The sequence below is a fragment of the Antennarius striatus genome, chromosome 13 (genome assembly GCF_040054535.1).
Source record: "Antennarius striatus isolate MH-2024 chromosome 13, ASM4005453v1, whole genome shotgun sequence".
Taxonomy (NCBI): domain Eukaryota; kingdom Metazoa; phylum Chordata; class Actinopteri; order Lophiiformes; family Antennariidae; genus Antennarius; species Antennarius striatus.
The window spans coordinates 20,356,772-20,381,454 of NC_090788.1; the positions used below are offsets into that span (position 1 = coordinate 20,356,772).

Below are 24,683 nucleotides of genomic sequence, written 5' to 3' on the forward strand. Positions count from 1 at the left end.
CAACTATATATAAGTTAAAGATAAAAGTTATGTCTGGTTGAGGTTTTCTTAATTAATAAATTTGTGATTTTATATAGAACAAAGGGGGTTTCTTCGGACCAGATGAAAACAATGGTGATCAGGAGTGCAGAGGAGTCGGTGAAATATGAGCAATAAAGATGAGGAAAAGACTCACTGAGGAAAAGACAGGAGACAGAGCTGGAGGTAGCAGAGATGAAGATGCTGAGGTTCTCTCTGGGAGTGACCAGGAAGGATAGGACTAGGAATGAGTACATCAGAGGGACAGCACATGTTAGAGGTTCTGGAGATAAAGTCAGAGAGGCCAGACTGAGATGGTTTGGACATGTCCAGAGGAGAGATAGTGAATATATTGGTAGAAGGATGCTGAGTTCTGAACTGCCAGGCAGGAGGCCTAGAGGAAGACCAAAGAGGAGGTTTATGGATGTAGTGAAAGAGGACATGAAGGTAGTTGGTGTGAGAGAAGACGATGCAAAGGACAGGGTTAGATGGAGGCAATTGATTCACTGTGGCGACCCCTGAAGGGAAAAGCCGAAAGGCAAAGAAGAAGAAGAAGAAGAAAGATGGACAAGAGTTGTTACTACACCAAAGATCAGTACAACAGAATCACTTCAATATTGGGAGCTCTACAATTTTGGATACGTCAAGTATTACATGGAACAGTTGAAAAATGTACATCGCTGATGTCAGAAACATGGACTAACGAACAAAAACAACAACCACAACATGTATTTATGATAACATGGGATAGCATTAGCTTTGAGACTTTAAAGAGCGTGTTGATATCTTTTGACAATATAAAAACATGTAAAACTGTTTAAGTGTCTGCGACAAACTGGTTAATTCATCTATAAACACTGTCTGCTGAAGGAGGTTAACGTGATCGTTAAATTGTTGTGGAGAACACTGGTAAGGTCAACTTCTAGTTTTGACTATCCATGATGTGAACAAACCTTGTGTTCCTAGGAAGAATGTAAACATGGTTATACTCTAGGGCAAAAGGCTAATATACCTGGAAGTGGATAAGGGTAAGAACTTCTGTCAGAATTCAATGTATGAACTGGTTGGAAACTTTTAATGTCTGAGTTTGTTGATCACATATTCTAATGAGAGATGTTTTGTTGATTCTGGGGGACGGGGATTTCACAAGTCCATTGGCGTCAACCTGTCAGCCCTTTTTTTTCCCGCATGTTGTTGTTGATGTTGTTAATGTGATGAAGGTGTTTCATTCATTCTGTTATATTAACAGAATGGAAAAAATGAACTTGATAAATAAAAAATAAATAAATAAATATATGCAATCACATTGTTATTCATCTTTAATGTTGGTAATATCCCAAACCATAGAAAATACATAAAGACTTTCAAGCAGCAGGTATAAAACATGAACGAATTATATCATTTCTATCATGAACCAGTTGCTACAAACTTCCTTGCAATCCCTTTATTTTGAGAATGCAGCTGCCCACCACCCAAGTGGTTCTTCAGATACTGTGCCCCCCTTTGACCAGTTGACACAGCTGTGGATCGGTGGTGCGTCTCCTCTGAGCCATCCACTGCACATGCTCTGTTCAAGAGCCTCTTTGCATAATGATGTCATCCAAACATGTTGCAGCATTTACAGAGTGACTTGGGTTCTCTCCAGGTTTTCTGGCTTCCTCCTGTCTCCAAAGTCATGCACTTTAGCTGAAATGGTCACTCCGAGATGGTCCATAGGTACGAGTGTGAGTTTAACAGTTGTCTGTCTTTTGTGTGGCTCAGTGATGAGCTGGAGTTTTATCCGGATGTGGTCTGCATCTCACCCGTAGCCATCTGGGATAGGATCCAGTTACATGCTGACATCATGAAATTCATTTATTTCTGTTCTTATTCTGCTTAATCTAATGTAGCCGCAAGAGGGCACAAGCCAGTGTCTTATTGAGCCGGTCCAAAGCCCGGATAAATACAGAAGGTTGCGTCAGGAAGGGCATCCGGCGTAAAATTTTGCCAAATCAAAGATGCGAATCATGCCAAAAAAGAGTACTACAGATGCAGTATTTGCTTTGAGGATGTTGATAGAGAAGTACAGAGAAGGCCAGAGGGAGCTGCATTGTGTTTTTGTAGATCTGGAGAAAGCTGATGACAGGGTGTCCAGAGAGGAACTGTGGTATTGTATGAGGAAGTCTGGAGTGGCAGAGAAGTATGTTAGAGTGGTGCAGGACATGTATGAGGACTGTAAGACAGTGGTGAGGTGTGTGTAGGTGTGACAGAGGAGTTCAAGGTGGAGGTGGGACTGCATCAGGGATCAGCTCTGAGCCCCTTCTTGTTGCTATGGTGATGGACAGGCTGACAGACGAGGTTAGACAGGAATCTCCATGGACTATGATGTTTGCAGATGACATTGTGATCTGCAGTGAGAGCAGGGAACAGGTGGAGGAGAAGCTAGAGAGGTGGAGGTTTGTCCTGGAAAGGAGAGGAATGAAGGTTAGCCGCAGTAAGACAAAGTACATGTGTGTGAATGAGAGGGACCCAAGTGGAAGAGTGAGGTTACAGGGAGAAGAGATCAAGAAGGTGGAGGATTTTAAGTACTTAGGGTCAACAGTCCAGAGCAATGGAGAGTGTGGAAAAGAGGTGAAGAAGCGTGTCCAGGCAGGATGGAACGGGTGGAGGAAAATGTCAGGTGTGATGTGTGATAGAAGAGTTTCAGCTAAAATGAAAGGAAAGGTGTACAAAACTGTGGTGAGACCAGCGATGTTGTTTGGTCTAGAGACAGTGTCACTGAGGAAAAGACAGGAGACAGAGCTGGAGGTAGCAGAGATGAAGATGCTGAGGTTCTCTCTGGGAGTGACCAGGATGGATAGGATCAGGAATGAGTCCATCAGAGGGACAGCACATGTTAGAGGTTCTGGAGATAAAGTCAGAGAGGCCAGACTGAGATGGTTTGGACATGTCCAGAGGAGAGATAGTGAATATATTGGTAGAAGGATGCTGAGTTTTGAATTGCAGGCAGGAGGCCTAGAGGAAGACCAAAGAGGAGGTTTATGGATGTAGTGAAAGAGGACATGAAGGTAGTTGGTGTGAGAGAAGAGGATGAGAAGACAGGGTTAGATGGAGGCAATTGATTCGCTGTGGCGACCCCTGAAGGGAAAAGCCAAAAGGAAAAGAAGAAGATTCTACTTAATCTCTTTTTAATTTGTTCAGTGAAACTTCTGGTATGGGAAAATGTATATATAGTGAAAAAAACAAGAAAACATATGTTTTTTAAAACTAGAAACTTTTCAACTTTATTTCTATTTAAGTTAAATTAGGTTGTTGTTTTTTTTTACCAGAAAACACAAACAAAGAAAAAAACAAAACTGGAAGACAAATCCGGTCAAAAGTCAGATTCAGTTTTGCACTGAAACACCAGATGAAGCCTGAGATTAGACTTCAGTTTTTATAAACTGACAACAGATTTACACAATTTGTCAATTTTCTACTTCATTAATTGTAACACTGATGTATTTTACTTTAATTTTACTTGTATTCATGATTGTCATATTTTAAGCACTTCAGCACTTTCTTGTTGATAAATGTGAAACTTTACCTGCATTACTGTGATTGAAATTTGTTTGTAAAAAAAATCTTATTCTTTCTCTGAATAGAGATAAAATATTTCATACCCTATCGTACGTTAAAAGAGTGCAGAGCGATGGCAACGCACAAAGATAAAAGTTATGTCTGGTTGAGCTGCAGCTTTGGAAAACTAAAAATACACGTTCAAACAAGTTGTAATGAATTTGCTACAGGCACTGAAAAACAAGTCAGAAGGGATTGTTAAGGAAATAAAATCACATAGAACATTTCACAACCTTGTAAGAACATGTTGAACAGATTGAAAAAATATTCAACATGTCAGCACGCAATGAAGACACAGAAATACAGTATTAGAAACATGTAGAGTAATTCCTCTTAACTCTCAGTTAATGCATTCCAGGAAAATCAAAATCCGCAATGTAGCAACTAAATATTTATCTTATTATTTACAGTAATTTAAATGTTTATGAACCCTCCCCATACTGATAGGGGTTTTGATATTAGCAGGTGTATTAAGGTTCCGTGGCGAGGCTACATGTAGGTGCAGAGTGTAGTTCGAGAAAATCTTGGGCCTGGAGTCACAGTACAAGAGCATTTGGTTCTATTTAAAAAATATTTTGTTTTTATGTTTATATATGCAATGGAACATACCTGAAATATATTTATATTTTATTGTGATTTAACATCTTTGATCCTGCACTTACATTCAATGATTATAATCCCTCTCTTCTTCTTTTTTTCTTTTTTTTTTTTAAAATATAAACAGGTTGGTCTTCTTTCCAACTGTATATGCCAAGCAAGCCAACAAATTATGGCATCAACATGTGGGGGGCCTGGGGTGCAGAATCCAGGTATGCATTGAATATGCAGGTGTACACATGGGAACCAGGAAATGTGGGTCGTGTGTCTGAAAACAAAAATAATTTGTGCAGGATATTTGAATTTTTTGTTTAATTTCTAATTTATTATTTATTATCTCCTTGCTACAATTGGTGTTTTTAAAAAGTAAAATAAAATGTCAAATACAAAGTGATTCAGTATCAAGAGTGAGTTTATGTAAATTGGTTGTGTACTGGGGGGGCAAATGGGTCACCTCGAAAAATTTTGCCTTCACTGATATGTTTAAAATTGTAAAACGATTATTTCGGCTCTGGATTATTGCTTTATCAATACATTCAGCTTCTGTTTCACTTCCCCACCAAACCCTGCAGCTTCATGTCCCATTTTAATTCTTTCATGTTGACCTGAATATAAAATAACATTTTAGTATGAAAGAAATAAAAGAATAAGCAACAGCCCTTCCTGAACAGGCTCCTATTTCTCATGCAGAGCCTTAAAGGGAATTACAGAAAGAAAGAGAGTGAGGAAACCGCCACGCTAAAACCCATTCAATCACATCAGTGTTTGATTTTCCTCCTTCATTCCCTGATGTGCCTTCATATCTTTGTTTTCTTCCTTCTCCATCTGTCTATATCTCCCTTTCTTATTTTTGTGGCGACACCATAGCTACACTTTAAAAACATAGCCGAATTATAGAAAGAGAAGCTTGGTGAGGCCCAGCAGCCTGGAGTCCTGAGCCTCTCTCCTGAATTATGCCATTTGTTTTTTTTCTCCATTCTAATGCCTAGCAGGCCTGTTTTCAATATTTTCACACATGTCCTGCAAAAAAGAAAGAGGGAGGAAGATGAAAAGGAGGAGCTGGTGATGGTGTGGAGGGAAGAGGGGAGGAGGTGGGGGTGTGAGTTAATGTGTTTCTATACTTATCAGGACCAACTGAGGGAACAATAAATTAAATCATAGGTAAAAATAAATACATAAAAAATCCAGTTCCCTGTTTCATAAAAGATTTAATTAGAAATGATGGTGAAATAAACCTGGTGGTCACGTACTGTAAGCCAGGAAGAGCACGCGCTACCAGTGAGTGTCGCTCATTCCCGGGTAAGCAATGACACGTTACAATATTAACCCTTACAATCCTGACCTATTTTGGCCGTTTTTTGGTACTTTTGATATGATTTAACATACCCATGCTTGGTATGTTTATCTTCAGCACAACTTCAGCTATATGAAGAGATAGTTTTCGCCCCAATATGGCAATATTGGGGCGAAATAGACACACACAGTCGTAAATGGAAAAATTAGATTTTACTGCAAATAAAAACCAAAAACTTGCTCATCTAATTGATTTTGAGCTCCAAAAAGGTTGCCATAGGCTTCTGACATAATTACATACAGTTTGTGTCACTTATGCCACTCTTCAAAGGAGTTTTTCAAAATAAGACGCACGTTTGCGTCACATGACAAAATGCACCAATCACGGTACATGTTTGCAACAAGTGACAAAATGCACGAATCGCGAGACATGTTCGTGTGAATAAATGCATCCCCGTTTGTACGATGGCGACTACATGGACAGAAACACGGCGCCTGCATCTGATTATAAGAAGCCGTTTGAACCGCTTGTCTTAGGTCAAATGTAAACGGTCATATATACGATTTTCTGGGTCAATCGGTTCCAAATAAATACCGAAAGATAGTTTCACATCTATACTGTCACGTAAACATGCGCAGAGCAATCCACATGACAGACTTTATTTATTAAGAATGGTTTAAAAAAATCATGTGATCTGATCACGTGATCATAGGGCTGTAAGGGTTAAGGAGGATTCCTAAAACTCAGAATAATGAGGCATCACTTTAGTTTTAATGCCGACACCAACGCTCCCTTCATTTTTGAGAAAGAATATCTAATCTGAGTATTTAAATTGTTATTCTAAAGTTTACACTGTGTAAACTTTAGGATAATACAAACTAAATGTGAACACAAGCAGCCTGACATTCTCCTTGTTGATATGCAGCAAATTAAAATGACAAAACATCACATAAAGAACTCATGAACAGAAAATTCAGCCAGCAGTTAATATACTGTAATCTGAGCTACAGAGATAAATACCCGCGTTCTGTTGTCTTTTCTTGCCCCTCCAGTGCTTTCACTGGGCAGACTGGCCATCTGCTGAACAAGGTGTGTTTCAGGTTGTCTGACATGCAGCCAGCAGTGAAACAAGACAGGCTTATTAAAGGGTATGAAAAGAAATAAGAAAAACAATGCAGAGACATTATTTAACAAGGATAATGTGGTATTATTTATTTACCATCATCAGCTGATGGGGGCAAAAGGGCATCCGAACCGCGGACAACCCGTCATGTCTGCTGCAGGCTTTGGTTGTTTGCTGCAGAAGACTTTGCATCTTGTTTCCCATCCAACCTTCATTTGACTTTAATTTATCATATTCTGTGTGTTAATTCATTTACTGCTTTGACTGAAATACTGAACTAGGGTTTAGTTGTGTGCTTAATATTCAAAAAAAAGGTGGCAGACGTGGAACGGGCTATCATATTTGATTGTCTGTGTGTGTCTGTGTGTGTCAGTGTGTGTGTGTGTGTGTGTTGGGACATCAGTACCCACTCCTCATTCGGCGCTGCCACCCTGACTCATCCAGACACATATTTCATGGCCTGATGGTTTCTGTGTCTGATTTCAGGGCGAGATAGCTTATCTGTGAAATCCTCCTCGATTGCCTGGAGTTTAGTTCAATAAAACGCGGTAAAGAACAGCCATCGACAAAGAGACCGACGTGAGAGGTGAGAATCAGATACAGGAGCCTGATAAAACGCTTCGGTTGGAAGGCTGTAGTGAAAAGGAGACAAAGGAAAACAGCATCAGAGACATTAGTGACACATTCTTCAGCTGCAGCCTAATGAATGCTTTATTACAGGTCCAAGGTTGTTAGTAATGTGGGTTTTTTGATAGTTTAGCAAATTAAATATATCTGTCAGTATTGTTGATTTCTGAAAAAACTTCTATTAAAAAATATATTTTAAAAAACTGAGAAATAATAAAATATGTATATTTAACCCTTTAAAGCCAAGTGTTTCATTCAGTATTTGATGCAATTGGTCTTTCAGGATTTTCAGACTTCTACATCATAAGTTTGATCCCCCCCCCACAACACCCCCAGAAAACCACATGAATACAATCAGACGCATGCATTTGCTTTTTGCATGCAAATTAATTTCAGATTTAGGAAACATTATACAAATTAAAGCTCATATATACAAATTTACAAATGTATGTTACATTTTTTTCATTTAGTTTAATTAAGACCTTATTTTTAAAAAAAAATAGCTTTTTCTGGCAAATATTTAATAATCAGGCTATAAATGATTAATTTATTTTAGTGACAATAAATCCCCGTCTATTTTTACACTTTGAGTCCTTTGGGAGGTGAACGTGTTGGACCTCCTGAAGATGGTCTCTCCTTCTTCGACCAACAGTAATCCAATTTCCACCGGCGCCCTGTAGGTCAACAGCGCCGATGGCGGTCGTTGTTAACCCGGGCCTCGACCGATCCGGTATGGAAGTCATAGGTTTGATTCGCATCTTTGATTTGGCAAAAGTTTTACGCCGGATGCCCTTCCTGACGCAACCCTCTGTATTTATCCGGGCTTGGGACCGGCACAATAAGACACTGGCTTGTGTCCTCTTGTGGCTACATTTGAAGATGGTCAACAGCAGCTTCATTTTTCGTCACAATGGCAAACAGTACGTTTATAGTCATTTTCCAGGTAGTTCACCTTCAGAACTCTCATTTATTCCCAGAAATTGGTATTAATCTTGTGGTATCTGGGGCTTTAGAGTTTTCCAAAGTTCTGTTTTGTTCCTTCATTTTTGGAAGTGATGAACTCACGTCTCATCCATGGTTGCAATTTGCTTGGAAAGCTGCCTGGACCTGCTTAAAAAATGGCTAAATTGTCCCTGGATTTGTATCAGACCTACTTTTCTGGCCCAGAGAGGTTTGGGACCCAACACTGACATCTTGGAAATTTGGAGCTTGTGGGAGAAAAGCAGCATGGACACACTCAAACAGCAAATATAATTGTGTTATTTGTCAACCTGTCAAGATAATGTCATCCATCTCCTCAATGGTCTCCAGTGTGATGACACCAACCAGCCGTCCAGGATGGTCACACCAGGCCATCTCTTAACTGAATTCAGTGATAGTCAGACAGGTGGGTGGGTAGGTGGGGGGGGGGCACCATCCCCTACTGTTGCCACCGCATCAGACAGTGCTGACTTGCAATTTTCAGTTGCAAAATTTTACCCTGATCTACTTTCATAGTGGTCACAGCAATGAATTCTATTTCTCCAAGGTCAAGGTCATCATATTGTTTTTGCTTCCTTGACCTCTGATTATTTGTTAAGTTTTTATTGTTTGTCTCCAGAATTTTGCATCCTAAAAGATACAAAAGTGGTAAGTTGACATTTCTTCCTGAAAATGTTGCTTTTTGAGAGATTATATCTTATCAGGTCTAAGAGATGCGTACCTAAACAGGCATAAAAGTGACAATTTGACCTAGTTTTTAAAGGTCAAGGTTCTGATCTAATTTTTCCCCCTTGCGTCCCTGAATGTAACGCCTTTTATTTTGTCTTTCTATCTCATCAGGTTCCTGAGATATGTGCAAAATCTTTTTACAAAAGTTGAAATTTGACCTTGACCTAGTTTTTTCAAGAACAAGGTCATCTTGTCGTTTTCATCCCCTTTGCTGCCTGAGTAATGTGCTTTTTCTTTCATCTTTCTATCTGCAACGGGTGTGAAGATATTCGGTGGACAAACACACGAACCCTGACAGTTACAAAACATCACCGCTTTGCAGGATGTAACAAAGTAGGGAAAACATTTTGACTTTGAAATATTAGAAGGGAGGTTGCTTTTAATGAAAGCAAGAACTGTTTCACCAAATGGGTAATTCTTCTTATGGTTTGTGTTTGTAGGGGTCTGCAGGTCAGCTTTATCTGTGTGCACACACACCCACCCCCGGAATCACGAGTGCCTGAAGTCTACATCACTACTAGTTGCTTTCCCCCAACTGACACACACCACTCACATGAGAACACACACACACACACACACACACACACACACACACACACACACACACACACACACACACACACACACACACACACTGATGCTTAGAATTCCAGCCAACTTCTTGGGGTGGCTTTGTTCAAATACACAGCTGCCTCCGGTCTGATTAATTCATTACAAGGCCAAGTGCAGCATACTGTATGTGTGCATTGGGTGTATGGAGCCAAAGACAGAAACAGTAGGCAGGGAGAGAGGGAATGAGAGAGAAGATGGCAATAGAGGATAGAACTGGGAGAGAGAGTGAGTGGGAATGCAGAGATTTTTAAAAAAATTAATTGGCATGTTTGCAGAAATGCAGGGAGAGAGAGAAGAGGTTGGATTTGGCTCATTAGTGCTCCCTAGTGGTCAGCTGTGAGATTAATTCTTATGATTTATTACATCGTCCCTCTCTGGGATCTTGTGTCTGTTCCCACTCACACCCCTCTCTCACAGTATTTATCATTTGTTATTTCAAAATTGCCGCTGCCATCGACTGAAGAGGGCTTGGCCTATATATCAACCCCCTCCGCTGCCATTACCACACCCAACAACAGCAGTCCTCTAAACCACCCTCAGTCCTCTGCAGCAGCAGCCCCCTCCAAGCCCAACCCGCACATACAAACGGCCCAACAATGAATTCTAAGAGGCAGACTAATAAAGGCCATTGTCTTGATGTATGTAGCTCTTAGCCGGGGTTACTGTGTGCCAACGGACAATGTTTTTCCGAGTTTTGCCCCCATTGTTCCATTTGAAACAGACTTACCAAACTATCCCATTTATCGTCCGTCAAACAAGTGCCTCATGTTTCTATATAAATGTTAATGCTCTCTCCCTGAGCATACAGCGCGGTCCAGCAGGGCTTCTTGGAATACAAGGAAGGCGAAGCTGCAGCCAACAGAAGAAAACACAACAAGGCAGCTTAGAAATAATAAAGTAATCCAGATTTTCTGCACTAAACTCATATTTGTTAAAATGTCACACTGGATTAATAAAAACTCCTGCTTTGAAATGGAGTTTCAGTCTGAATGTCTTCCTGCTTAAGTTCACTGTCCACTGTGGTGTGATAAAACTAGACACTCACATCAATGAGACCCTCAGTGTTACTTGACAGCAGCCATATATTGAAAAACTGAAGCTGGCTGAGATATTAGCATCAGCGCCCCAGCAGTGACACTTGTGTGTATGACACTTAATTGGCATGCAAATCTTATAATAGCAATTGGTTCATTTTTTTAAAACTTTATCCAAGATTTATTCCATACCAGTTTGCAATCAGTCAGTTTTTTTTTCTCCATGTATCCATATTTAAACATCTACCCTACTTAATTGATGAGATGCATAATTTCCTGTCTTGGATAGCAGATAAGTGAGATAGGAGGTGTGTGTGTGTGTGTGTGTGTGTGTGTGTGTGTGTGTGTGTGTGTGTGTGTGTGTGTGTGTGTGTGTGTGTGTGTGTGTGTGTGTGTGTGTGTGTGTGTGTGTGTGTGTGTGTGTGTGTGTGTGTGTGTGTGTGTGTGTGTCATAGGAGTTTCACACATCCTCTGATTTAAAACTATGTCAGGAAAAGTCCTGATACCAAAGTCGAGTCGAGACCGACTGGAGCAGATTTGATTTGAGTCAGCCGGTACCTTGTAGTGGAAATGCATCTAATGGAACCATTCACTTTATGTTAGAAGTGGAGATTTAAGGCTCTGTTTGTTACTTCTATAAATAAATACAATGAGATATGTGTACAAAACTGTGGTGAGACCAGCGATGTTGTTTGGTCTAGAGACAGTGTCACTGAGGAAAAGACAGGAGACAGAGCTGGAGGTAGCAGAGATGAAGATGCTGAGGTTCTCTCTGGGAGTGACCAGATGTAATGAGGGAGGACATGAAGGTAGTTGGTGTGAGAGAAGAGGATGCAGAAGACAGGGTTAGATGGAGGCAATTGATTTGCTGTGGCGACCCCTGAAGGGAAAAGCCCAAAGGAAAAGAAGAAGAAGTTTGTTACTTCAGTAATACACATACTATAATTAGAGTTACACAGAGGAGATTAGCGTGGCCTCTGTGCAAGGACACGCAAATCTGTGAAGCGTTCCACCTTTTTAGGGCGGTAGTAGCTCAGTCCACCAGGACTTGAGGATCAGAGGATAGTTGGATTGGTTCCAGCTTTGACCAGTCTTTTATGGTATATATTTGTCATGTTAGCTTCAAAACAATCTAGTTGTCCTTTTCTTGCCTAATAGTGAACCTTAAGTTTCAGCTTTTCAATCCAGACATCTTCATTTCATTTTACCCATAGCTGCTGCAGAGTAGGGATGAGCAGCTATATAGCCAGATTGGTTCCAGTGTTGACCAATCATACCTATCTTATACCAATCTTATACCAATCTTATATATCTCATATCTTTGTACCTATCTTATACCAATCAAACCTATATCTGGGGGAGATGAAGAAGAAGAACAGTCCACACGAGAGCTGAGGGATGACACACATAATACACCAAAAACAATGCAAACACAATAGACGCTTCACTCTACCCATGCTTATCTAGGCCTGTTTATTTATGCCTTTCTATTCCTATGCCTATGTATGCCTTTCTATTTGTATATTGGTGAGTTATTTACTACTCTTTCTATTTGGTGTTGGTACTACTTCCTATGTGCTGGTGCTTCCTGTGTGCTTTTTCAGTGTTTTTGTGTACTCTGTGCTGTGTGTAGTGCGACTGAGAAGCTAATTTCCCAAACGGAACCTCCTTAACGGATCAGTAAAGTTCTACTGTCTCTACTCTGTGGTATTTATTTGTCATGTTAGCTTCCAAACAATCCATCTGTCATTATCTTGCCCAATAGTGAACCTTCATCAACTTTTCAATCCAAACATCCTCATCTCATTTTACCCATAGCTGCTGCAGAGCATCATGAGCAGCTATATTTTATTCCTCTTAATCAATAATTAGACACCTATACATCCGAACAGTTTTTATCCATATATTCCTACAGTGTCAACAACGTCAGGTCCAAAACCGCTTCAGATCCAAACCTGCAAACAAACTCTGCAGCCAGAATTCATCCAGCGAATGTTTCTGCCCCTAACAAACAAATCCAAGATGAAGCTCAGCACCGGCAGCCGGTCCACAGGGAGGCTTTACTCCGCTTCTTTCTCTCCCCTCGGTTCCCTCACTTCTGCGCTCATTCTGTGATCAATTCCCTTCATCTCTCCATCCATCCCTCCATTTACCCCCCCCCCCCCCCCCGTTGCCTTTCGAATGGCATGCAGGTATAACTTTTCTCCTCGGCGCCTTGGAGACGGACAGGAATGCCAGAATAAACATTTCATAATAGAACTATTGATTTGCTGCTGTTATATTGTTTTGGGTTTTTTTCTTCTTGTCATTGCAGGTCGAGGCATCCTTGAGGTTCAATGTGACAGAGATGATTATATGAAGGTTTTTGTTATTCATTTATTTATAGTTTGTTTCATGCAATCTAAAAAAGTTTGGATAAATACAAGAAAACAAGATTTATCAGCGACCAGAAAGCAATGAATTTGGCATTGAGTGTTGATGTTTGTTAGGTTTCATTTTAGCACCAACAGACTCTATACAAAAAACCTAAGGACACTGATTTCAAATAAGTTTTTTTTTGCTATTAATACTACAAAATCTTTGAATCAACTCGTTGAAGCGTGAACATTATTTTGATGACTTTTGACTTCATTTTTGATGCTCATATCTGGATGTGACTGCATTGTGCCATCTACTGAAGACGAAGGAAGCTGATAGACTTTATCATTGGCTTTATCATTGTGGTTTTGGAATAAAATTAAATTAAATTGGACTGCACTAAGATAACCATGAGAAAAAAAAAAAACTGCTATGGAATCCATACATCGATGCTGTTCTGCTCATCCTCTGGTGCATTGACAGCCAGGATTGTCGAACTTCCTTGACTCTTTTGTCATTACTTCACAATTTGGGAAGTTATTTTCTGCGTAATATTAACATTTAAATTTACATGTTAGAGTCTCATGTGAGATATTTGTTTTATCCAGAGCACTGACAACCCGCCATGAACAAACTATTAATGCTGACAGTATAGAAACTGCAAATGAATTCAAGCATCCAGGGACAGCAGCTGATGGAAACCTGTCACGGCACATAAAGACAGGCGTCATTCACGTGTCAGGTTTCTACAGTTCATACATGATGCATAAGTGTTAACAGTTACCAGTGAGCAGACAACGCTCCCCGGTTCTGCTCTATGATTTAGTGGTACCGACTAAAGCTCACGTGGAACCGTGTCTCCAGGCTGGAGACACATGTCAGTAGCATGTTTAGTCCGTCACCAACAGCTTCATTCTGCAGTGATGAAGACAGCAGTGATGAAGACAGTCAGTCAGACACACATGAAGGGATCCAGAGCTCCGGAGTGGCTGAAGAGGCTTTAAAGGCTGGACTTGGAGATGGATTCCCTTCATCTTTCTCTCACAGTCCTCAAATTTTTTCTCACTGAATGGTCTCATCTCTTTCAGACAATGCCTCCCACTGTCGCCGTCCCTTTCTAGTTTTGTCTCTACTTTAACTCCCCCCAACCCCCCATTCTGTTTCTTATTTCCCTTCTTTCTTTTTATCTCTCCCCAGCTTTGTACTTTGATTTCTCTCTCTGCCCCACCTCTGTCCCTCTATTACTATGCCTACTTTCACAGAGTCTCTGGGTGCTTTGTCTCTCCCAGACACAATGCTGTCTATTCATATTACATCAAGAGACGTGACACTGATTTTCTGAAGGGTACATAAAGCTGCACAACCCCACGATGCAGATCAGAAACAGAGAACCGAGACAGATGGAAAGTGGGCTGGAAGGACGATGGGAAACGAGGGAGATGAGAGATGCTGAAACTTTATTCTGAGGTGAAAATGTATGCACAGGGTCTGCTAACGCTTTCAGGAAATGACAAACTTTATGGGACTGGGAGCGACAGCCCGAGTTAAGCGTGGTAAACTTTATTGGGTCGTACCGTTTTATGTTGGAGGAAAGACACATAAACTAAAGTTAAATCCAGGAAAACGGAGATTGTTGCCTTGTTAAAACTTTATTGGAATCGTAATCATCAGTTGAGCATGTTTCAGTGAAGTCTGTGTCAGATACAACATGAAACACTTATTGTTGGAATCATTTTTGATGACTTTGTGTATTACCTTTTTGTTTGGGTTTTGTTTTACTCTTTTATAGTAATAATTACCTTATATCATTTTGGATATTTAATTTAGATTCTTCCCAGTGACAATTAACTGGAATAACCTTTAACTGTTATTTAAGGATATGAATCATTTTTATTTTCCATCAATAACTCCACCAAGGAAGTTGTTTTTTCACCTATCTATTGCGATGATGATGATGAACCATGATGATGATGATGATGATGATGATGACCACACATGTATATAATATTAACACCGTGAACTCCGATTACATAAGCTGTGCTTCTTTTCTTTGTCTTCAGAACAGGCAAACTACAGAATCTAAGGAGAAAGATTTCCCTCCTCTACATCACACTGCCTGACTGAGCACCCTCGCCACCCTCCTCCATCCATTCATGACACATTCATCTTTCAAAATTTGTTCTCCCTCTTTTGTTTTGCTGCTCCATTTCTCCCATTTTGCGTGAGCGCCCAGCGTTCCTCCGAGGAACCCGGTCATTGTTCTCCATTTGGGACGACTTGAGGCTTTTCAGGCCTGAAGACCAAACATTGGGAGAGATGAGGAAAAAGAGAGAGGGGCAGAAAACCAGGGCTGAGACTAGGAAACACTCATCTGTGGCCAATCTACCATGATGCTTTGCTCTGCAGTTCTGGTACTGGAAGCAGAATAGCGTTTCATAATTTTGTTACGCATATTCAGGTTCAGATATGCATGGACACACACAGTCACTGTAGAAGTCGTACTATTTGTCATACTTCTTCCAACGTGTCTCAGACAAGAGAGTTCAGGAAAAACACAAGTCTAACAGAGTTGTTGGTTTAGAGGCTAGAAAGTTCAGCCCCCCAAATAAAATGTGTTAAATACCAAAGCATCTTTTCCTGTGAGTAAATCACACTCAGCCTGTATTTTCAGTTATTAAATATGAATTTACTTGAACCACATTTATGTTTTCGACTCTGACATGTGTACAGGTAGGTCATTAGCTGGTTCCAGGTGACAAGACCTAAGTAGAAAAACATCGCAAGTTGAATTAACCAAAGTGTATTGTACTTTATTTATGAATGCATTTTGAATAATATTTGGTTAATACGGATCTATTTTGAGCTTATAAACAATAAATTTTTATTTTTAATATAGTGCAGAAAAAACTTTGCCGTTGCTTCTGCATTGCGAGTCACTGGGGTTGCTACGGGCTAATTATAAGGTATTATATGTTTTTATTGTACAGTAACATGATACTATGTGATTTTAACTATTTATTAGGGATTTTTCAATTCCGAAATTGGTGGCGGACAAACGTAAAGTGGAGTAAAAAATATGTAAACCTGATTTATGTCAAGTTATTATGTCAAAGAATAATGCTTGTTTTCACTTCATAAGGTACATGCAGTCAATCAAAGTATGACAGCCTTCAAAATACTGGGTATAGTTGACATTATAAAAATTGCATAGAAGTTTATGTTTCAGTTTTACTGGTATTTGCATGCAAAATGTACACAAAATTTTTTTTTGTGCTGTTTTTTTATCTGAAAACCAAAGTAGAGCTGCAGCTGCAGGTGACAGGTAGTGTCCTGGTTGAGACGTCTATCAACAGTCCTGCCACGTTGTGTAATTGTAGAATACAGTGTTTCAAGCTTCTTCAACTTCTTATCTTATCAGGTTCAGTCAAGAATCTACAGCTGCAGCAAACAAACCCTCAGCAGAGTCCTGAGTTTGAAGTTCATTTGAAGTTCTCTAAACATCCCAAAAAGGTACAAAACTGCAGATCGTGGTGAAAACACTCTCACAGCCAGCAGATGTAATAGTTAAAAAAAAAAAGATGTATCAAGCAAAGATGGCCCCTGCAAATGCATAACCTATAAAATGTAATAACAGAGGGTCAAGCTCATGATGGGCTTCATGATATATAGGCCAATCTTCTGTTCATACCCTGCAGCGCTCCAGCTCTTTTTTTCCACCTCCCCGACATTCATAAGGACAAACCGGGCCTGCAATCCTGCAGACTGGATGCAGCCAGGATGGAGGCGAGAGAGAGATACTGAAGGCAGGGATGAATGGAAAGAGAATCTAAAAGGTTGGGAGAAAAATCTTGAACAATAGCGGGAGTGGCAGAAAATCCATATTAGCTTGGTACTAGTAGGTGATGACCCCTCTCACTTAATCTCTCAGTAATGACGACTCCAGGTCTAACTACAACATCAATTCTTGGAGTCCACCAAGTCTGACCTCAGCCTCGGCTGTTTTCATTAAGAGTTAAAGGAGCATTATATACAGTAATACTCATCAATCAGACACAACATGGCAACCGCTGACAAGGGAAGTGAATTACATTAAACTCCAATTCTCCTCAGATTCATGTGGATGCTGCTGTACAGGTAAGACCTGGATGAGGTTTGTCAATCACACTTCTACTTGGCAGAAGTACTTCCATGGTTTAGTTACGTGAAAACACACCATTTATTTCCCAATATATCAAATGCAGGGGTCCAGATAGTGACCTATTCTTCTGGGTATGACGTGGTAGGGACCACTCTGGTCTAGTAGGAGATTTGGTGGTTCGATGACCAATGTTCCTCAAGGTTTAGTTCACATGAGTGACCAAATGTCAAAGCTGACTAAGCAATAAATGCTAATAATAAAAATTACCTCATGTGTCTAATTTAGACAGGCAACACAGGTCACCCCCAGAGGTCCTGTGTCTGCAGAAATGAGTCAGAGTCGTTTTGGGGGAATGAAGGACACACAAAAAAAAGAGATTTATATTCTGACAGCATATTAAGAACTTGGTTTTAATTTCTTGACTCATATGACCTCAACAGTCGTCTGAGAGGATGTTGACAGAATAAAAGCAAAATGCAGAAGGTCTGTTCAGTGATGCATAGATCAAAACTGACCCTACTAGGTGTAGGTTTAACAGAGGGGGGGATGTCTAAGGAAAGACATACGAGTGGTTCTACATAAATATTGATTGTAACCACTGGCAATGGATCACAACTATAGATCTATACTGCTGCACACCTTTAATGATTTTTTAATGCTCCTTGTAATGTAACTCATTTCGATCATTTTGATTGAGGGTCATTTTCTTTTAAATTTTTCACGAGACTTGTCATTTAAACATGTAAACACACCAAAACCAGCCTACCATGATAATATTTTATGTTTTAAAAACATAAACCAGATGGATTAGATAAAATAAGTTTTACTGAAGTAATAAGGCTGCAGAGAGTCTGAAAAACAATTTAAAAAATTATAAAGAATACAATGATAATACTACTATTAACATTTTAGGGATCATAGTCACATCATATTGTATTAATGTGCATTAAAGTAAAGTAAAATTGGTTCATTTAAATGTTTTTGTGTGCGTGGTTGGTATGTATAAAGTCAGTTCATTCAGGAGCAGCTGAAGTTTTCACACACACACACTCACACACACACACACACACACACACACACACACACACACACACACACACACACACACACACACACAGCTGTCGTTACAACGCATTGCCTCATGGTTCTCATGTTTAAAACACACAATCTCCTTCTTAATGCAAATCAGTCACTGATCATTAATTTAAAACCCCAAAGACTTTTTCAAAAGTTCAACTTTTTTTGTCTCATCACATTTTGCCAAAGTCCCAGACAGACTGGAGATGATGCAAGATCAAAAAATTAAAATGTTTTAGTATAATACTTCATCTGGCAGGTCCTGCTCACAGGATGGATGGATGGATGGATGGATGGATGGATGGATGGATGGATGGATGGATGGAACGACAGACAAACGGATGGATGGATGCTTGCAGAAAATTCTCCTTTAAAAATATGTTTCTGGATCCCTAATAAGATAAAACGATTTCATTTAAGGCTGACCAATCATGATTCGCAACCATGACTTATCTAAGGGGAATATTTAGTCCACAAATGTGTGTGTGTGTGTGTGTGTGTGTGTGTGTGTGTGTGTGTGTGTGTGTGTGTGTGTGCGTGCGTGCGTGCGTGCGTGCGTGCGTGTGTGTGTGTGTGAACAGTGAAATGACTTGAAATCCCTAACAGACAATCAGTGGCTTCAGTCGAGCCTCAATCAGCTCTGCTGTGATGGTCGATCATTCATCCCTTCTGAAGGAGGTGATTTTGCATTTTGTTCATTGATTAGTTGCAGTCAAACACTTGAAATGTACTTCAAATCGAACATTTCCTGTCAAAAATCAGTTTGGATCAGCAGCAGATATTTATTTAATCTTTTTGCTTTTTCTTCTTTCAATCTCAAATGTCACAGTCAAAATTAACTGCCCTTTTTCCGCTCAAACAACACAAGTTTGGGTTTTCTTGATGGATATATAGCAGACGATGCACACACACACACACACACACACACACACACACACACACACACACACACACACACACACACACACACACACGCACACACACGCACACATCTTTATGCACTTGAGATAGGTTTGTAGAGGCCAGCTCATGCCGTTACCTGATGGATAGTTACTAACAGCCAAAGAGAGCGAGAGGAAGATGGATAGAGCGGAGGACGGAAAGAGACAGATAGGCCATTACAGATAAAATAAAATAGAGAAATGAATAAATATCAGGTAATAGAGAGCAAGGAGACACACATCGAGGGAGAACGTGATTCAAAAGTGTGTGTGTGTGTGTGTGTCTGAGGCGAAAAAGCATGTCAAAGTCGTTTCAAGGGCATAGTCTTCATCCTGGTCTTCATCCCAGAGACGTTTGTGGATAAGATGAGGCGTTAACGTCCTCTAGGATGATTACGCTCCTCCGTCCTCTGCTGATGAGTTACAGATCCCTCAAACAAACATCCTCATCATTCATTCTTCTCTTATTGTGTGGAGCTTTTTTTTTTTTTTTACCTTATTGGTTTTGGAACAGCAGCAGCTTATTGATTATTGACAAATGACCTTACCGTGTGTGCGAATAACAGAGTTATCGGTCACTGAGAAACACTGAATTGTAATGATTTTGGTTCAATGTAAAAAAAAAAAAAAAGAAGGTAAAACTGTGTCAACTCTGTCATGTGACTGTGGCTTAGCGTGTTATTTTTCCCTGTAGGGCTTCAGTGTGTTTAAGTTTTATTTACAATGACTGCTAGTGAGTTGCCTGCTCACTCATGTTAGCAGCAGGAACATATCTGGGTAAACATGATCCGACCCAAACAGAGGTGTGGACGAGTAGCTCTGCTAGGGAGGGGGGGTGTCCCTGTCAGAGAAGCCTCTGTCAGCCTGACTTTGCAGCAGTGGACATAATGAGTAAAGGTCGGTGAGGCTGTCGCTGCCCAACAGCAGCTTGACAAATGATTCCAAGACCTGACTCACATTCGGCCCACAGATAATATTGTTTAAATGGGAATGTGGGTGATGGACGCCACAACTTTGCTCTGCTTGTTACTTGTTGTTTGTCTTGTGCTTCACGCAGCATTTCTCTGTCCTCCCCCCATATTTATTGGCTTAAAGAATTTCACACATGAAGCAAATTTGATTATTTCATCGCTTTGTGCCACATTTATTCTAAGTTCATGGCTGCGTGAGCGATTAGTCCCATGTGCTGTACCGTCTGTTGTACTGCCTGTGTTGTACTGCCTGTTGTTCTGCCTGTGTTGACAATAAAGCTGAGTTTGACTTTGACGTGGCAGCGCTGCGATTGGATAGGCTGGACTATCTCTAGTAAATGTTCAGGGAAACGAGGAGAGGCGTCTCAAAAAAGCAGACTAGGCGTGAACTCTGGCAGACGATTCAATCGTCATCACAAAAACAATTTTGTAGACGTCAATTTAATTGAGCAACCAGAGAAAGGTCTTCATAGTTTGTTTTTCCAACACCTCCTCTTGTAAAATTTCTTTAATCAAGTGGCAGTGAGCTACACCTGCATCGTGCTGCCTTACTTACACTGTACTCTAGAATAGCAGTTTATCACTAAGAAATAAATACACAATTTGAGCTGTTCCTTTACTGTTTATTCAAATTGTGTGACTATAATTTTAATCTACAGCATGCATTTTGTATTTAATGATACTTTAAAGAATGCATTAGCAAAATAGGCCGTCCTATGAATGAATGCATGAATGAATGAAACTACCAGCCATCCAACAGGTGGATGACTGATCCAACTCTTGAGCCATACTTGTTCCAAGCAAACTAAAAACTGTGACTATTAAAAACTGTAACACCAAGAAAAACATTTGCTTCAGGTCATATAGATGAATATCCAGCACAGCTTCTGGCTGAAAATGGGATGGATGACCCATGACCCACAAGGCAGACGAGTGGCTGCAGACGAGACGATTATGTCGTCTCGTCTACTAGAAAATGGATTGGGAGCGATGAATTGACCTGAGCTGAATGTTCCTGGAGGTTTGAAGAAGACAACGGAGAGAAACTTCCAGACACGAGCAGAACATATGAACTGTACCGGAAAGAATGGAACCTAGAACCTTCTTGCTGTGAAGCGACCCCATTGTGCCACCGTGCTGCCAGTCACATCCAATCAAATTAATTAGGTCTATCAAATTTAAATGTTCTGCAAAAAAGACACATTTGACTTCTTAATTTGTCCAACCAAAATGGAAATGGTTTTTCACACCGAGAGTTGTCTAAAAAAAAATTTCGTTGTGCACTTGTGTATGATGACATTAAAGGTATTCTAAAAATAGGAACTACAGGTTCAGCAACTCTAAACCAGTGATTTAAAAGCCACCAGCCAGAAAGAACCCACGTCGACACGGTGGAGAACATGCAAACTCCACGCAGAAATGAATCACGGATGGATTAATGTAATTGCAAAATGTAATAATGTTATTCTACGGTGCATCCGTCAATCCATCCATTCATCATACTTCCATCGGTCCATCCATCATTCATCCATGTTGCTGCGTTTCATTTGTTTCACTATTTCTGTTACATCCTTTTAATGTCACTTTAGTGTTCTGTAAATTCTGCAAACACCTGAAAGCAAACAGATGAATTAAGAATGTGAAGGAATAGAGGTTAGGGGTATCAGAGATATCTGATCAGAACATAAAATTATCAATGACTGGAAGTAATAAAAGTTTTTGGTTTTTCTCATCTTCTCCACGGCTAATAAGTTCAGAAGTATTTCTCATCCTTCAAAGCACATTGAGTTTTCTCTACTCTAATGGTTCTTATTCACCGCTCTGATAAATACCTCAACAGCCACAAGATAAACATCACTGTTGTGGAGATAAAGGTTGAGCTCACTGTAAGGTCTAATAATTAATACTTAATAATCCACTAATACTTCATCATCAGGGATAGTCTGTAACTGCAAGAAGAATGTTGGTGCCAGAAATCAAACACTGGAAGCTGTCCGTAGGTCTGAGATGAGGCTGTGGGTCAATCTGTGTTCATCAATAGGTGACAGAGGGCAGACCAGCAGAAACCAATGCATGTGGAAATGTCACAGATTAATACTTTTACAAGGTTCTGTTGCTCCAAGCTCAAGACAAGGTGGCCATCTGAACGGTGCGTGTGAACAGTCTGTGTCATTGATTGACACTGATTGCTCACAAAACCCAATTATATGCTGACATCAACAAAATACAGCTTCTGCATCGCTGCTGAATCTCAGCTCCCCAGAGAAACAACGGCAACGGCATCAGAGCACGAGTCAAGATCGGTTTGGAGCTGAGAGCAGGAAAGTCTTTGCTTCTGTATGTCTAAGGGTCTCAATGGACCCCCACACCCAATCCAACATGAGAGTGACACTATAAAAAGAATAAAAGTCATGATATCAGACAAAACACACAGGATCCCTGAGTTCCACCCATCACTACCACCAGGGGAATGATGGTTCTTCCTTTCACGAGAAGCCCTGATTCATTGGACAGCGTCCTTTAATGAACCATATGTGCACCCACACTTGGCAGCTAGCGAGGCCATAAGTAAAGGGTTGAACATAGGCTGGGATAACTTCACAAAATTATGCAAACTCATTGCCTTAAAAGAATTAAGCTAAGTCAATTTAAAAATAAGTGAGTTACCTGAATTTGATTATTTTAAGTCAACAGGGCTTAAAATTTGTTAAGTTGCATGAGCTTAAAAGTTTTAAGTTTTGGCCACTTAAAAAAATCAAGTTAAGGTTGCTCACTTTTCTTAATTGACTTAGCTTAAGTCATTTAAGTGAATGAGTTTGGATAATTTTTTAAAATGAAGTCAGCATATTTTATTTTACAGTGTGGGGCATTTCTTTCCTCCTGTTCTGCACTGCTAAAGATGTTGATCTGTTTCACGATAAATAATGTTACTTCATTATATTCAGTTCCTCATTTGATTGTTCTTGTAGGTTCTAGTCACTACTTATTGAATTACATTAGAGGAATGTCAATGAGCTGAGCCGCCTCCAAAACAAAACCAGAAGTTTCTATCTATTTAGGCTGGTTGATTGGTTAGTTGGTTGGTAGGTTAGTTAGTTTGTTAGTTCCTTAATATTTTTGTTACTTCGTTTGGTCAGTAAATAAGCGGCCCAAATGCAGTCACCATTTTTGGCCTAAAAAAAAATCAAGATTAAATTCTGTTTTAAGTTAAACTTAACTAAACTTCTCACAAGGACATCAGAGGATATATTTTGAAAATGTCAATGTCACATTTTCCAAACCACTAAAATTAGAATACTGTATAATTAAGTAATCAAGGACAGTCAGTACTCACACAGCACAAATGTCCACATTCAGGCTCTACTCTGAACTTTGTTCCTGCAAGATAAGATACAGAAAAGATTAAAATGTCAAGGTATGACATTAGAGTCATCCAAAATGTGGTCAGTGAAATGTTTTTAGAGAAAAGAAGAAAGAAAGCATTTCACCATCAAATATGAAGCTGTTCACTCGCTCATTGATCGGCTCGCCTCTTCGTCACCACGGCATAATGGATACAGACACCACAGCAAATGTGCAATATTAAAATCCCACACTTCCCAAAAAAAAGAATTTGAATGTAATAATTGCTCACTAAAAGAGGGTGTTCGTGAGAATAATAAGCTGCAACAGGAACTGGAAAAGGACTTGTCAGTTTCATTATCTGTCATCTCCGATAGCAGCCAGAATGTCTGAAAGCTGGAAACTATTCACGCTAACCACAAGGTGTTTACGTTTCAGGCATTTAGCTGTCACTCTTATCCAAAGCCAATTTTTGTAAGAGCGGCATGAGAATAAATGACCAAACAAACACAACTGACTGTCCAGACCATTTCTTAGTGAAAGGTACAAATTGCTAAAAGGGAGGAGAAGGGCTTTTCTTTTTGAGTGGAGTCGATGTGAGAATAAAGCTGAATGAGAGAGATTATGTCAGAAGCAGAGAATGATCCAAAGACAAGTCTAGACTTTCCACACTAAAAGAAACCCATATTAGCAACTACAATTTTCATCATTTTTTTTTAAAAAGCATTGCACTTTTGAATTTATATTCACTCTCTGTGACTGTGTGTGGTGTGTGGGGTCACGGGGGCTGCAGAAACCAACAAATTACTCGCTCTGGAGGGTTCTGTTGGGCCTTTCTGTCTATAAAATATGAAATATAAAATACAAAATAAGTATAAAAATAAATTATAAAATATACGTGCAATTTAAAAATATATAAAATATGTGCAATACGTGTGAAGCGGATTAACTCAGGGTGTTGAATATAGTTTGATTTGATGAATAAAACAACTGTTAATACATCACTGATGCAACGTGCATTAAGCACAGTATGCAGTCTTGCATGTAATTTTCTTCATATATTACTGTAGCTTGTGTGTGTGTGGCATGTGAGTGATGTTTCAATACAAAAGTTCATAGAAACAAATACAGCACGCACAAATTAGAGTTGCCAGGATATTTCCTTGTGGGTGGATGAAGTGCTTATGATGCAAGATGACATCATTAACAATGTCTAATTAAATGAAATCTCACCAATCCACCTG

The 24,683-nt window shown here is 39.8% G+C and overlaps 1 non-coding gene across 1 annotated transcript; it reads left to right on the top strand.

Moving 5' to 3' along the window:
• The first annotated feature begins 11,530 nt into the window (after positions 1 to 11,530).
• LOC137606776 (U6 spliceosomal RNA) lies at positions 11,531 to 11,631 on the top strand. The gene has a single exon (XR_011037921.1). It is a non-coding gene; the product is annotated as a U6 spliceosomal RNA (small nuclear RNA).
• The last annotated feature ends 13,052 nt before the right edge of the window (positions 11,632 to 24,683 follow it).